General features: G+C 40.6%; 1 protein-coding gene across 3 annotated transcripts in view; it reads left to right on the top strand.

Moving 5' to 3' along the window:
- Positions 1 to 15,122, top strand: part of INTS4 (integrator complex subunit 4) — a 237,356-nt gene that overhangs the window by 14,684 nt on the left and 207,550 nt on the right. The gene's annotated exons all lie outside the window — the stretch shown is intronic.

Below are 15,122 nucleotides of genomic sequence, written 5' to 3'. Positions count from 1 at the left end.
CTTTGTTTGTTTGTTTTTTTTTTTCCTTCCTCCATTTTTCTCCTCATCCATCCATAAACTAGACAAAGGGGAATATGGTCCATATGGCTTTCCCAATCACATTGTCAGGCCCTCATAAGCTACATTTTTATACAATTGTCTTCAAGACTCATGGGTTCTGGGTTGTAGTTTGATAGTTTCAGGTATTTACTGCTAGCTACTCCAATTCACTAGAACCTAAAAAGGGTTGTCTATATTGTGCGTAAGAGTGCCCACCAGAGTGACCTCTAGGCTCCTTTTGGAATCCCTTCCACTTTAGCTTATTTCATTTCCTTTCACATCCCCCTTTTGGTCAAGAAGATGTTCTCCATCCCACGATGCTGGGTCTACATTCCTCCCTAGGGGTCATATTCCACGTTGCCAGGGAGATTCACTCCCTTGGGTGTCAGATCCCACGTAGTGGGGTGGGCAGTGATTTCACCTGCCAAGTTGGCTTAGCTAGAGGGAGGGCCACGTCTGAGCAACAAAGAGGCTTCTAAGCTTTTAGGCACAATTATAGGGAGGCCTAGTCTCTCCTTTGCAGCAACAGTCTTCCCAAGGGCAAGTCCTGTGGTAGAGGGCTCAACCCATCAAACCACCAGTCCCCTATGTCTGTGAGAACATCAGCAACCATCGAGGTGGGGAAGCCCAACACCCCTGCATTCTCCACCAGCTCCTCAAGGGGACTCAAGCAGAGTTATTTTAAAGTGTGTCTGGATAAAAGCAATTAATGGATCCCTGTGAATCTGTTTCTGCTCAGTTTTGTTCATGTTGTCTTATCTTCCAGTCAGCCTTATTTCTTACTGTGTTAGATTATGTATTTCCATAATTTTTTGTTAGAAATAATTTGAGGCTTAGGATGACTTTCTTTTCTTCTAGAAATGATTATTCTATCTGTAATCCAGAAAAACTTTATTCTAGTTTCAGTAATTGAGAGAATTCAGTTGAGCTGCAGTCCCAATGAAAGCTTATGTATGTAATTTTATCCTTAGTCATATTGCGTGGCATTTTGGGGTCCCAATCCAAAGTGAAGGGGTTTAGTAGCCCTCTCCTGCTCGCCCTCTCACCGTCAGCCTTGGACTCTGGTCATTGTCCCCTGGTCACACCTGATTGTCAGAACTACTCCTTTGCCTCTCACCCCTGTCTCCCACAACTTCCAGAATTTTCAAAAACCTCAAGAAAAGCAGTCCCCAATTGTAGGCTAACCTTCTTGGGTATCTTACCTTTCTTGGATGCTGTTTTTTTAATTCTTTTCTTTTTCGGTTTCTGATACCTGCTAACATATATACACACATACAGATGTGTACAAATGCATATATACAAACCTGTATTTATGGATATGTATGTCTTTGTGTATACACACACATACATACACCAACACAGATATACACACACATTTTTGTTTGCTTGCTTTGTTTGAGGTTACTTTTCCAGTTGCCTTCAGCAGGAGAATTGGTCTGTGTCATCTAAACTGCCTTTACCAGAAGTAGAAGTCGTACCATCATCTTTTGTTGGTCTGTTGCAGTATCCTCTTACCTTCCTTCCCACTTTTGCCCCTTCCAGTCCAATTTCTATATTGAGGCTGGATTGATATTTAAAATGTGCAAATCTGTTCATGTCACCCTCCTGTTTGAAGTTCTTTAATAGCTTTTTATTGCTTTTAGGATAAAGATTATTCTTTTGTTCTTTAAACAAATATGTTTTCCATTCCTGCTACATGTTCTGCACTCAGAATAATTCTTAACAATATGTGGCACATGTTTATCTCCTTAGCCTCATCTCCTGTCAAACTACATTTTAGCCACGTTGTCTTTTATTCTGATTCTTGAAGTTCCGGTCTTCTTTTGTGACTCAGAGCATTTACTCATTCTTTTTCTCTGTGCCTGCGATAGTCTTCCCTTTTCAACATTATTGCCTCATATTAGGTCAGGATCTCTTATTATTTACTTCCATAGCCCCTGTACCTCTCCTTTACAATGCAGCTCTATGAGTTTTTATTTGGATGTTACTTAATAAATGTCTGCCTTATTTATTAATCTTTAAGTGTCATGAGGGCAATATATCCCAGTGGCCTAGCACAGTGCCTGGCACATAGTAAGTGTACAGGAAATTCATGTTGAATAAATGAATGGATTGGTAATTTGCCAAGTGAGTAAGGAGGACCCTTACCTTTTCCTTTTCCTATATTCTTCATGTTATTGGAATTTACAGACATTTCTGGACATTCTCTTAGGCACTGTGGAAGCTTGCAGGTTGGTTAGGGAAACACATTGTTTTAGTTTCCTAGCTGTCAAAACAAATACCTGTCAAAGGGTTGGCTTAAACAATGGGAATTTATTGGGTCACGGTTTTGAGACGAGGAGAGGTCCAAAATCAAGGTGTCATCAAGGTGGTGCTTTCCCCCAGAAGACTGTGGCAATCTAGGCTGGTTGCTGGAAATCCTTGCTTCTTGGCTTTTCTGTTATATGGCAATGCACATGATGGCCTCTCCTGCCATTTCCCTTCTCTTTGGGATTCCTTTGACATTCAGCTTCTGACTTTTTCCTTTGTGGCCTTCCCTGCGGATTAGGACGCATCCTAATTCATCTAGGCCACACCTTAACTGAAGTAACTTCTTCAAAAGGTCCTACTTATGAGGGTTCACCCTCAGGAATGGGTTAAGTTTAAGAACATGTTTTTATGGGATATATAGCTCCAAGCTACCATAGACACAATCTCAGATAATTTAAATACACTGGGGTAAGGGGCACGGTAAAAGATTACACCAAGGTGCTTTTGTGGTCCAACAACAGTGCCACTCACATCTAGTTCAGGGATCAGGGATAACCTTTTGAGAACAGGAGGGTATAAGTATGGGAACACAGGAGAGCAGTCTAGGCAGAGGAACAGTCTAAGCAGAAGCACAAAAGCTTGAAGCAGTTAGATGTCACTGGTAGGAATTGTGGGAGCTGACACAGTGGCCAGTCTTGGCAGGTCTTCTTGGCATGTCAAGCAGATCAGACATTTTTCTGTAGGAAACCAGGGACTTTTGAAGTTTTGTATATGTTGTGTGGTGTTTTAAATTTATCCTTTTTTTTTTTAAATTAGAGAAGTAACATTTATTGTAACATATTCCAGCAATATGGAAGTGTATAAAATGAGACTACTGCAAATAAAGCAGTAAAACAAACTAAAAAATACCAATGAAATTCACTCTCCAGAGATGAACCTCCAGATGATCACATTAATAGTTTTGTGTGGGTCCTTCTAGAGTTTTTTTTTTTTTTTTTTTTTTTTTTTTAATCATCATTTTATTGAGAGATATTCGCATACCACGCAGTCATACAAAACAAATTGTACTTTCGATTGTTTACAGTACCATTACATAGTTTTACATTCATCACCTAAATCAATCCCTGACACCTTCATTAGCACACACACAAAAATAACAAGAATAATAATTAGAGTGAAAAAGAGCAATTGAAGTAAAAAAGAACACTGGGTACCTTTGTCTGTTTGTTTCCTTCCCCTACTTTTCTACACATCCATCCATAAACTAGACAAAGTGGAGTTTGGTCCTTATGGCTTTCCCAATCCCATTGTCCCCCTCATAAGCTACATTTTTTTTTTTTTTTTTTAATCATCATTTTATTGAGATATATTCACATACCACACAGTCATACAAAACAAATTGTACTTTCGATTGTTTACAGTACCATTACATAGTTGTACATTCATCACCTAAATCAATCCCTGACACCTTCATTAGCACACACACAAAAATAACAAGAATAATAATTAGAGTGAAAAAGAGCAATTGAAGTAAAAAAGAACACTGGGTACCTTTGTCTGTTTGTTTGCTTCCCCTACTTTTCTACACATCCATCCATAAACTAGACAAAGTGGAGTTTGGTCCTTATGGCATTCCCAATCCCACTGTCACCCCTCATAAGCTACATTTTTATACAACTGTCTTCGAGATTCATGGGTTCTGGGTTGTAGTTTAATAGTTTCAGGTATCCACCACCAGCTACCCCAATTCTTTAGAACCTAAAAAGGGTTGTCTAAAGTGTGCGTAAGAGTGCCCACCAGAGTGACCTCTCGGCTCCTTTTGGAATCTCTCTGCCACTGAAGCTTATTTCATTTCCTTTCACATCCCCATTTTGGTCAAGAAGATGTTCTCCGTCCCACGATGCCGGGTCTACATTCCTCCCCGGGAGTCATATTCCACGTTGCCAGGGAGATTCACTCCCCTGGGTGTCTGATCCCACGTAGGGGGGAGGGCAGTGATTTCACGTTTCAAGTTGGCTTAGCCAGAGAGAGAGGGCCACATCTGAGCAACAAAGAGGCATTCAGGAGGAGACTCTTAGGCACAAATATAGGGAGGCCTAGCCTCTCCTTTGCAGCAACCCTCTTCCCAAGGGTAAAACTTATGGTAGAGGGCTCAACCCATCAAACCACCAGTCCCCTATGTCTGTGGTCATGTTAGCAACCATGGAGGTGGGGTAGGCGAATACCCCTGCATTCTCCACAGGCTCCTCAAGGGGGCACTACATCTTTTTTTTTTTCCTTGTTTTTCTTTCTTTCTTTTTTTTTTTTTAACTTTCCCTTCTTTTTTAAATCAACTGTATGAAAAAAAAAGTTAAAAAGAAAACAAACATACAATAAAAGAACATTTCAAAGAGACCATAACAAGGGGGTAAGAAAAAGACAACTAACCTAAGATAACTGCTTAACTTCCAACATGTTCCTACTTTACCCCAAGAAAGTTACATAATATAGCAACATTTCTGTGAACTTGTTCCTACTATATCCATCAGAAATTAACAGACCATAGTCATTCCTGGGCATCCCCAGAACGTTAAATAGCTTATCTGTTCTTCTTGGATTATTGTTCCCCCTTCCTTAATTGTTCTCTACTGCTAGTTCCCGCACATTCTACATTATAAACCATTTGTTTTACATTTTTGAAAGTTCACATTAGTGGTAGCATATAATATTTCTCTTTTTGTGCCTGGCTTATTTCGCTCAGCATTATGTCTTCAAGGTTCATCCATGTTGTCATATGTTTCACCAGATCGTTCCTTCTTACTGCCGCGTAGTATTCCATCGTGTGTATATACCACATTTTATTTATCCACTCATCTGTTGAAGGACGTTTGGGTTGTTTCCATCTCTTGGCAATTGTGAATAATGCTGCTATGAACATTGGCGCGCAGATATCTGTTCGTGTCACTGCTTTCCGATCTTCCGGGTATATACCGAGAAGTGCAATCGCTGGATCGAATGGTAGCTCTATATCTAGTTTTCTAAGGAACTGCCAGACTGACTTCCAGAGTGGCTGAACCATTATACAATCCCACCAACAATGAATAAGAGTTCCAATTTCTCCACATCCCCTCCAGCATTTGTAGTTTCCTGTTTGTTTAATGGCAGCCATTCTAACCGGTGTTAGATGGTATCTCATTGTGGTCTTAATTTGCATCTCTCTAATAGCTAGTGAAGCTGAACATTTTTTCATGTGTTTCTTGGCCATTTGTATTTCCTCTTCAGAGAACTGTCTTTTCATATCTTTTGCCCATTTTATAATTGGGCTGTCTGTACTATTGTCATTGAGTTGTAGGATTTCTTTGTATATGCAAGATATCAGTCTTTTGTCAGATACATGGTTTCCAAAAATTTTTTCCCATTGAGTTGGCTGCCTCTTTACCTTTTTGAGAAATTCCTTTGAGGTGCAGAAACTTCTAAGCTTGAGGAGTTCCCATTTATCTATTTCTCTTTTGTTGCTTGTGCTTTGGGTGTAAAGTCTAGGAAGTGGCCGCCTAATACAAGGTCTTGAAGATGTTTTCCTACATTATCTTCTAGGAGTTTTATGGTACTTTCTTTTATATTGAGATCTTTGGTCCATTTTGAGTTAATTTTTGTGTAGGGTGTGAGGTAGGGGTCCTCTTTCATTCTTTTGGATATGGATATCCAACTCTCCCAGCCCCATTTGTTGAAAAGACCATTATGGCTCAGTTCAGTGACTTTGGGGGCCTTATCAAAGATCAGTCGGCCATAGATCTGAGGGTCTATCTCTGAATTCTCAATTCGATTCCATTGATCTATATGTCTATCTTTGTGCCAGTACCATGCTGTTTTGGCAACTGTGGCTTTATAATAAGCTTCAAAGTCAGGGAGTGTAAGTCCTCCCACTTCGTTTTTCTTTTTAAGAGTGTCTTTAGCAATTCGAGGCATCTTCCCTTTCCAAATAAATTTGATAACTAGCTTTTCCAAGTCTGCAAAGTAGGTTGTTGGAATTTTGATTGGGATTGCATTGAATCTGTAGATGAGTTTGGGTAGAATTGACATCTTAATGACATTTAGCCTTCCTATCCATGAACATGGAATACTTTTCCATCTTTTAAGGTCCCCTTCTATTTCTTTTAGTAGAGTTATGTAGTTTTCTGTGTATAGGTCTTTTACATCTTTGGTTAAGTTGATTCCTAGGTACTTGATTTTTTTAGTTGCTATTGAAAATGGTATCTTTTTCTTGAGTGTCTCTTCAGTTTGTTCATTTCTAGCATATAGAAACATGGCTGACTTATGTGCATTAATCTTGTATCCCGCTACTTTGCTAAATTTGTTTATTAGCTCTAGTAGCTGTATCGTCGATTTCTCAGGGTTTTCTAGATATAAGATCATATCATCTGCAAACAATGACAGTTTTACTTCTTCTTTTCCAATTTGGATGCCTTTTATTTCTTTGTCTTGCCGGATTGCCCTGGCTAGCACTTCCAGCACAGTGTTGAATAACAGTAGTGACAGCGGGCATCCTTGGCTTGTTCCTGATCTTAGAGGGAAGGCTTTCAGTCTCTCACCATTGAGTACTATGCTGGCTGTGGGTTTTTCATATATGCTCTTTATGATGTTGAGGAAGTTTCCTTCAATTCCTACCTTTTGAAGTGTTTTTATCAAAAAGGGATGTTGGATTTTGTCAAATGCTTTTTCAGCGTCTATTGAGATGATCAATTGATTTTTCCCTTTTGACTTGTTAATGAGTTGTAATACATTGATTGCTTTTCTTATGTTGAACCATCCTTGCATGCCTGGAATGAACCCCACTTGGTCATGGTGTATGATTTTTTTAATGTGTCTTTGGATTCAATTTGCAAGTATTTTGTTGAGGATTTTTGCATCTATATTCATTAGGGAGATTGGCCGGTAGTTTTCCTTTTTTGTAGCATCTTTGCCTGGTTTTGGTATTAGATTGATGTTAGCTTCATAAAATGAGTTAGGTAGTGTTCCATTTTTTTCAATGTTTTGAAAGAGTTTGAGTAACATTGGTGTCAGTTCTTTCTGGAAAGTTTGGTAGAATTCCCCTGTGAAGCCATCTGGCCCTGGGCATTTATTTGTGGGAAGAATTTTGATGACTGATTGGATCTCTTTGCTTGTGATGGGTTGGTTGAGGTCTTCTATTTCTTCTCTGGTCAGTCTAGGTTGTTCATATGTTTCCAGGAAATTGTCCATTTCTTCTACATTATCCAGTTTGTTGCCATATAATTGTTCATAATATCCTCTTATAATTTTTTTAATTTCTTCAGGATCTGCAGTTATGTCACCTTTTTCATTCATTATTTTGTTTATATGGGTCTTCTCTCTTTTTGATTTTGTCAGTCTAGCTAGGGGCTTGTCAATCTTGTTGATCTTCTCAAAGAACCAACTTTTGGTGATATTTATCCTCTCTATTGTTTTTTTGTTCTCTATGTCATTTATTTCTGCTTTAATTCTTGTTATTTCTTTTCTTGTACTTGGTTTAGGATTGGTTTGCTGTTCATTTTCTAGCTTCTTCAGTTGATCTATTAGTTCTTTGATTTTGGCTCTTTCTTCCTTTTAATATATGCGTTTAGTGCTATAAATTTCCCCCTTAGCACTGCTTTTGCTGCATCCCATAGGTTTTGGTATGTTGTGTTCTCATTTTCATTCGTCTCTATATATTTAGCAATTTCTCTTGCTATTTCTTCTTTAACCCACTGATTGTTTAGGAGTGTGTTGTTTAACCTCCAGGTATTTGTGAATTTTCTAAGTCTCTGATGGTTATTGACTTCTAATTGTATTCCATTGTGGTCAGAGAATGTGCTTTGAATAATTTCAATCTTTTTAAATTTATTGAGGCTTGTTTTATGTCCCGGCATATGATCTATTCTGGAGAAAGTTCCATGAGCACTAGAAAAGTATGTGTATCCTGGTGATTTGGGATGTAATGTCCTGTATATGTCTGTTAAATCTAATTCATTTATCAGATTGTTTAGGTTTTCAATTTCTTTATTGGTCTTCTGTCTGGTTGATCTATCTATAGGAGAGAGTGATGTGTTGAAGTCTCCCACAATTATTGTGGAAACATCAATTGCTTCCTTTAGTTTTGCCAGTGTTTCTCTCATGTATTTTGTGGCACCTTGATTGGGTGCATAGACATTTACGATTGTTATTTCTTCTTGCTGAATTGCCCCTTTTATTAGTATGTAGTGGCCTTCTTTGTCTCTCAAAACATCCCTGCATTTGAAGTCTATTTTATCTGAGATTAATATTGCTACACCTTCTTTCTTTTGGCTGTGGCTTGCATGAAATATTTTTTTCCATCCTTTCACTTTCAGTTTCTTTGTGTCCCTGTGTCTAAGATGAGTCTCTTGTATGCAACATATTGATGGTTCATTTTTTTTGATCCATTCTGCGAATCTATATCTTTTAATTGGGGAGTTTAATCCATTTACATTCAACGTTAAAACCGTGAAGGCATTTCTTGAATCGGCCATCTTGTCCTTTGGTTTATGTTTGCCATATTTTTCCCTCTCTCTATTAGTATCCTTTATTGTACCCATACCGAATCTCTTTAGTACTGAACCTTTCTCCAAGTCTCTCTGTCCTGTCTTTGTTTCTCTGTCTGTAGGGCTCCCTTTAGTATCTCCAGTAGGACAGGTCTCTTGTTAGCAAATTCTCTCAGCATTTGTTTGTCTGTGAAAAATTTAAGCTCTCCCTCAAATTTGAAGGAGAGCTTTGCTGGATAAAGTATTCTTGGCTGGAAATTTTTCTCACTCAGAATTTTAAATATATCGTGCCACTGCCTTCTCGCCTCCATGGTGGCTGCTGAGTAGTCACTACTTAGTCTTATGCTGTTTCCTTTGTATGTGGTGAATTGCCTTTCTCTTGCTGCTTTCAGAACTTGCTCCTTCTCTTCTGTGTTTGACAGTGTGATCAGTATATGTCTCGGAGTGGGTTTATTTGGATTTATTCTATTTGGAGTTCGCTGAGCATTTATGATTTGTGTATTTATGTTGTTTTGAAGATTTGGGAAGTTTTCCCCAACAATTTCTTTGAATACTCTTCCTAGACCTTTACCCTTTTCTTCCCCTTCTGGGACACCAATGAGTCTTTTATTTGGACGTTTCATATTATCTATCATATCCCTGAGGTCCATTTCGATTTTTCCAATTTTTTTCCCCATTCTTTCTTTTATGCTTTCATTTTCCATTCTGTCATCTTCCAGGTCACTGATTCGTTGTTCAGCTTCCTCTAGTCTTGTACTATGAGTGTCCAGAATGTTTTTAATTTGGTTAACAGTTTCTTTAATTTCCATAAGAGCATCCATTTTTTTATTTAGTCTTGCAATGTCTTCTTTATGCTCTTCTAGAGTCTTCTTGATTTCCTTCATATCCCGTACTATGGTCTCATTGTTCATCTTTAGTTCTTTGAGTAGCTGCTCTAGGTGCTGTGTCTCTTCTGGTCTTTTGATTTGGGTGCTTGGGCTTGGGTTATCCATATCGTCTGGTGTTTTCATATGCTTTATAATTTTCTGTTGTTTTTGGCCTCGTGGCATTTGCTGAACTTGATAGGGTTCTTTTAGGGTTTGTAGACTTATTGAAGTCCTTATCTCTAATTTATCAGATCTACAGCTTCGTGGAGTACACTTTCTCTAACTAAGCAGCAGGTGGCGTCCACGAGCCACCTGTTCTCCACAAGCCAGCTCTCCCCTGCTTAGCGTTTTTTTTGGTGAGTGGGGGAGTGAGTCTTGTGGGGCCCAATTGGTGTACCAAGCTTGCGTGTGTAGTTGGTGTTGCCTACCCTGTATGTGGGGCGTGTTTCTGGGCAGTCGGGAAGGGGGGGTGGCCCTAACAATCAAATCTCCCTGATGATCCTAGAGTTTTGAAGCTGCTGCAATAGTCTAATCCTTCAGTTCAGTCCTGCCACAGTTTGTCTCTGCCACTGACCCACAAGTCTTTGGTATTGGCGTATGGCTCCTGAGACTTGCAAGTGGGCCCCTCTTCCAGGCCGTGCACCCCGGGTCCTCTGTTGAGGGATGACTGTGCTATGTCACAGGTGAGTGCCGTCACCCCAGGGCAGTTCTGGGCTGCTGGGCTGTGTAGGGAGGCTCCCAGTCTGCTCAAATGATGGCTGAATGGGGCTTTGTTAATTCACACTGCTCCACCTTCCCAGCTCTGGGACAATCAGCTGAGGTTGCAGGGAAGGCTAATGTCCACGCCCAGTTTTGTGGTGTGTGCCTGTTATTTGAAGCACTTCCGTCACACTGGGTTGTCTGGGGCAGCTCTGGGCTATGGGGCTGGCGATGGGCAGGAGTGTTTCCTGTCCACCAGGATGATGGCTGTGAGCGGACACCCCCCTTTCTTGGGAAGTTGTGGTGTTTAGTGAATTTTCTCAGCCACTGGATTATTGCCTTTTGTCTCAGAGCTCTCTTAGTTCTGCTCTTGACTTGACGTGCCCAAATTGCAATTCTTTGAAGCTTTCTGTATTGGGCTTCTTAGAGTAATTGTTTTAGAAAAAGAAAAAAGGATTAAAAAAAAAAAAAAAAAAAAAAAAGGGCCCTCCTCAGAGATCTAATGGGTTATTGAAATGCTAATAGACAAAGCAACCAGGGCCATTAAGGAAAGGTCCACAGGGCAGAGAGATCAGCTTTTCTTCGGGATTTGCATATGCGCCTCAAGGCCTGAGCTCCGCCCTTCCCCTTTCTGTGTTCACCAGAACTCCAAAAATCCTCTGCTTTTATTTTGGAGTTTTTCGTGTTATTTTTTTTTTTTTCTATGCCTGTCTCCTCTCTGCTGGGCTGGCAGCTCTCAGATTCTCTGTTGTCTGGTCTCAGTCTATCTGTGGTTGGAATTTGAATCAGTAAAATGAGTTTCCCAGAAGGGCAGCCACTGCAGTTCTCCCTTCTCCTTCCTGGAGCTGACGGCCCCTCCTCTCACGGGACTGAGCCTGGCAGGGAGGGGCGCGGGTCCCCTGGCCGCAAAAACTTACAGATTTCGCTGATCTCAGCAGTTCGACATTTTCATGAGTGTTGTATGAAGTATGCCCAAAGACAGATTGCTCTGTGGTGTCCAGTCCACGCAGTTCCTGGCTTTTTACCTACTTTCCTGGAGGAGTAACTAAAACTTACAGCTCACCAGTCTGCCATCTTGCCCCGCCTCCCCTTCTAGAGTTTTAAATACAGTGTTTTGGAATTTCTCACACACTGGGTTTGCAGCTTTCTCCTGCCTGGAATGCTGTTTCCCTAAAACTTCCCATGGCTTTTTTCTTCACTCAAGTGTCCATTCAAAAGTCATATTCTCAGAGTGGCCTTTCCTCACCATCCGGTCTATGATAGCCTCCCCATATCATTCTTCATTCCCTTCTACCACGTTTTTTTCTTCAGAGAGCTTCTCACATGAAATTACGTATTTGCTTTTGCCAGTCTTACTCATTTGAATGTAAGCTCCGTGAAAGCAGGAATTGCTTTTATTTTATTTACCATGTGTCCCCAGTAGCTAGAACAATTTCTGGCACATAATAGGCTCTCCGAGCATATTTGTTGAATGAATAAATTTAATTTTCATTTTAGAAAGAACAAAGTACATTTTAGAAAGAACAAAATTTTTCCCAAAAAATTAACTTATTTTGTAAATTTATAAGCATAACAAGGAGGGAAAATAATGATGAGCCCTTGAGTGTCCATCATCCAGCTTCAATCATTATCAACAGTTTGTTATTTTTGTTTGATCTGTTCCCTAACTTTTTTGGGGGGAAAGGGTGTTTAAATATTTTAAAGCACATCTGAGACAACATATCATTTCACTTGTAAATACTTAATTATCTAGCTTTAACAGATAAGGACTTTTTTTAGGACTTAAAAAAATCATTGTAATACTTAATAAACCTTAGTAGTATTCAATACATGCTAATCAGGTTTCACTGATTGTCTTGAAGTCTTTTTATACTTTGAAGCAGGATTCACACATTGCATTTGGTTAATATATCTGTGCCTTGAGTCTCTTTTTTTTTTTTTTTTTGAATCTTGAAGACAACTGCATAACACTGCAACCCATAAGGGGCGACAATGCGACCGCGAAAGCCATATGGACCACACTCTCCGCTGTCCAGTGTATGGATGGATAAGCAGAAAAACCGGGGGGGGGGGGGAACACCCAGTATTCTTTTTTATCCCAGCCGCTCCCCTTCACTTTAATTTTCACTCTCACTGCTTTTCTGTGTGTGGCAATGAAAATGTTCAAAAATTAATGTTGATGAATGCACAACTATACAATGTTGAACAACTGTACGCTTTGCATGACATGACTGCATCGTATGTGAACACACCTCAACAAAATTGAATTATTAAAAAAAAAATATATATATATGTATTCGCAGGGCCCCCCTGAGGAGCTGGGGAAAATGCGGAAGTATTGGACTTCCTCACCTGGACTGATGTGGATGTTCTCACACACACTGAGGACTGGCGGTTTGATGTGCTAAGCCCTCTATCATGGGATTTGCCTTTATGAAGCTCGTTACTGTAAAGGAGAGGCTAAACTTCCATATAATTGTTCCTAAGAGTCTCCCCCTCAGTGCCTCTTTGTTGCTCCGATGTGGCCCTCTCTCTCTCCAAGCCACCTCGGCAGGTGAACTCACTGCCCTGCCCCCTATGTGGGACCTGATTCCCAGGGGTGTAAATCTCCCTGGCAAAACAGGATATGACACCCAGGGATGAATCTGGACCTGGCATTGTGGGATTGAGAATATCTTCTTGACCAAAAGAGGGATGTGAAATGAAACAAAATAAAGTTTCATTGGCTGAGAGATTTCAAATGGAGTCAAGAAGTCACTCTGGTAGACACTCTTATGTAGTATATAGATAACACCTCTTAGGTATTAATGTATTAGAATAGCTAGAAGTAAATACCTGAAACTATCAGACTCCAACCCAGTAGTCTGGATTCCTGAAGACGATTGTACAACAATTTATATTACAAGGGGTGACAGTGTGATTGTGAAAACCCTGTGGATCGCACTCCCTTTATCCAGTGTATGGAAGGATGAGCAGAAAAATGGAGACAAAAACTAAATGAAAAATAGGGTGGGATATGGGGAATGATTTGGGTGTTCTTTTTTACTTTTATTTTTTATTCTGATTCTGATTCTTTCTGATGTAAGGAAAATGTTCAAAAATAGATTGGGGTGACAAATGCATAACTATATGGTGGTACTGTGAACAGCCGACTGTACACCATGGATGATTGTATGGTATGTGAATACACCCCAACAAAACTGAATTTAATTAAAAAAACAAAAAAGAACATGGCCTTTTCTGGGGTACACAACAGCCTCAAACCAGCACTATGGCCTAGCCTCAGAAGTCATATGGCATCATTTCTGCCACATAAATGAACTCAGAAGTAAGTAGGTAAATTCAGCCTACATAAAGGAGAGGATTTAGACTCCATCTTTTAAGAAGGGAGACTTAGAAAATTTGTGGACACATTTTAAAACTATCACAGACAGGGAAACAGAAACCACTTCAGATATTCCAAGAAAAAAGGGATTTGATATGGCAATTAGGTGCTTATCATTGGAGGGGTCAGAGATGGTGAAAGCTGGGAGTGGGGAGGGACAGTACACCATTAGCTTTCAGGTTACCACAGTTGCTGTCCAGAGAATGAAAGTCGCTACCACCACTCGGAAGCCAGGAAACCACTGCTGTGGTTACTGTAGTCCCAGGTCCCACAGCTGCTGACGCAGGAGAATGTGGAGTCGAGCTGCCACTGGAGCCTGCATGTCTGCTGCTGCCACAGAGAAATGGATGACTTCTACTGCCCTTCCACTTGCCACATCTCACACGAACACATTTTATTGGCAGAACACTTCTGGCAAGGGAGTGTGAACTGATTCCTGGACTTCCAGCACCTTTTTATACCCACTGAAGTTTGAGAACTACCAAAGTATGGCAAGGAGGGCACGGAGGTGGAAGAAGCAGGAGGTTCTCTGGCTTCTTCAGGACTGGAGGTTGGCAGGGAGATGACTGTAGGAGAGGGAGGGCTGAGCAGGGTGAGGACGAGAGGGCTAGGGTCTGCTGGACATAGGGAACGCTGGGTGCTGCCCTCCCCCAGTGCAGTCAGGGCCTGGCTCCTGGAGAGTACCAGCCTCCATCAGCTCCAGCCGCAGAGGTCCTGGAGGGAGTGAGATGCTGTGGTTGACACCTGGCAAGCAGCAGGGACTTCCATCTTCCATAAATAGGTTGGAGGATATTCCCGGGCCTAGAGGACAGATCTGAAGGTTGAAAACAGAAAGGAGCTGTCAGAAGGGCAGAAACTCTCACATGTCCCTTGAGTCTCTTTTAACTTATAACAACTCTGCTCTTTCCCCATGCTATTTATTGCTTTAAAAAGTGGAGCATTTACATTTAGAATTTCTCATATGTTGGGTCTGACTAATTGTATCCTTATTTTACACGTGTTTTTTATTTGCTCTTTATGGTACCCCTGTGAGTTAGGCAGTTGAGCTTCTGTACCCTGTTCTGGTTTGCTAATGCTGCCAGAAATGGGTTGACTTTTATAAAGGGGATTTATTAGGTTACAAATTTAAAGTTCTAAGGCCATGAAAGTGTCCAAACTAGAGCATCAACAAGAGGATACCTTCACTGAAGGTAGGCTGATGGCATTCAGAACACCTCTGTCAAATGGGAAGGCATGTGGCTGGCATCTGCTGGTCCTTTGGCTCCCAGGTTGTGTTTCAAAATGGCTTTCTCCAAAAGGTCTCTGAGCTTCTGTCTTCATTCCTGTGTCTCAGCTCCTGTGCATCCTTGCTTCTTTCCCCCAGGGCATTTC

Source organism: Choloepus didactylus, chromosome 6, assembly GCF_015220235.1.
Source record: "Choloepus didactylus isolate mChoDid1 chromosome 6, mChoDid1.pri, whole genome shotgun sequence".
In the NCBI taxonomy this organism is placed as follows: domain Eukaryota; kingdom Metazoa; phylum Chordata; class Mammalia; order Pilosa; family Megalonychidae; genus Choloepus; species Choloepus didactylus.
This window is presented reverse-complemented; position numbering and strand designations above follow the sequence as displayed.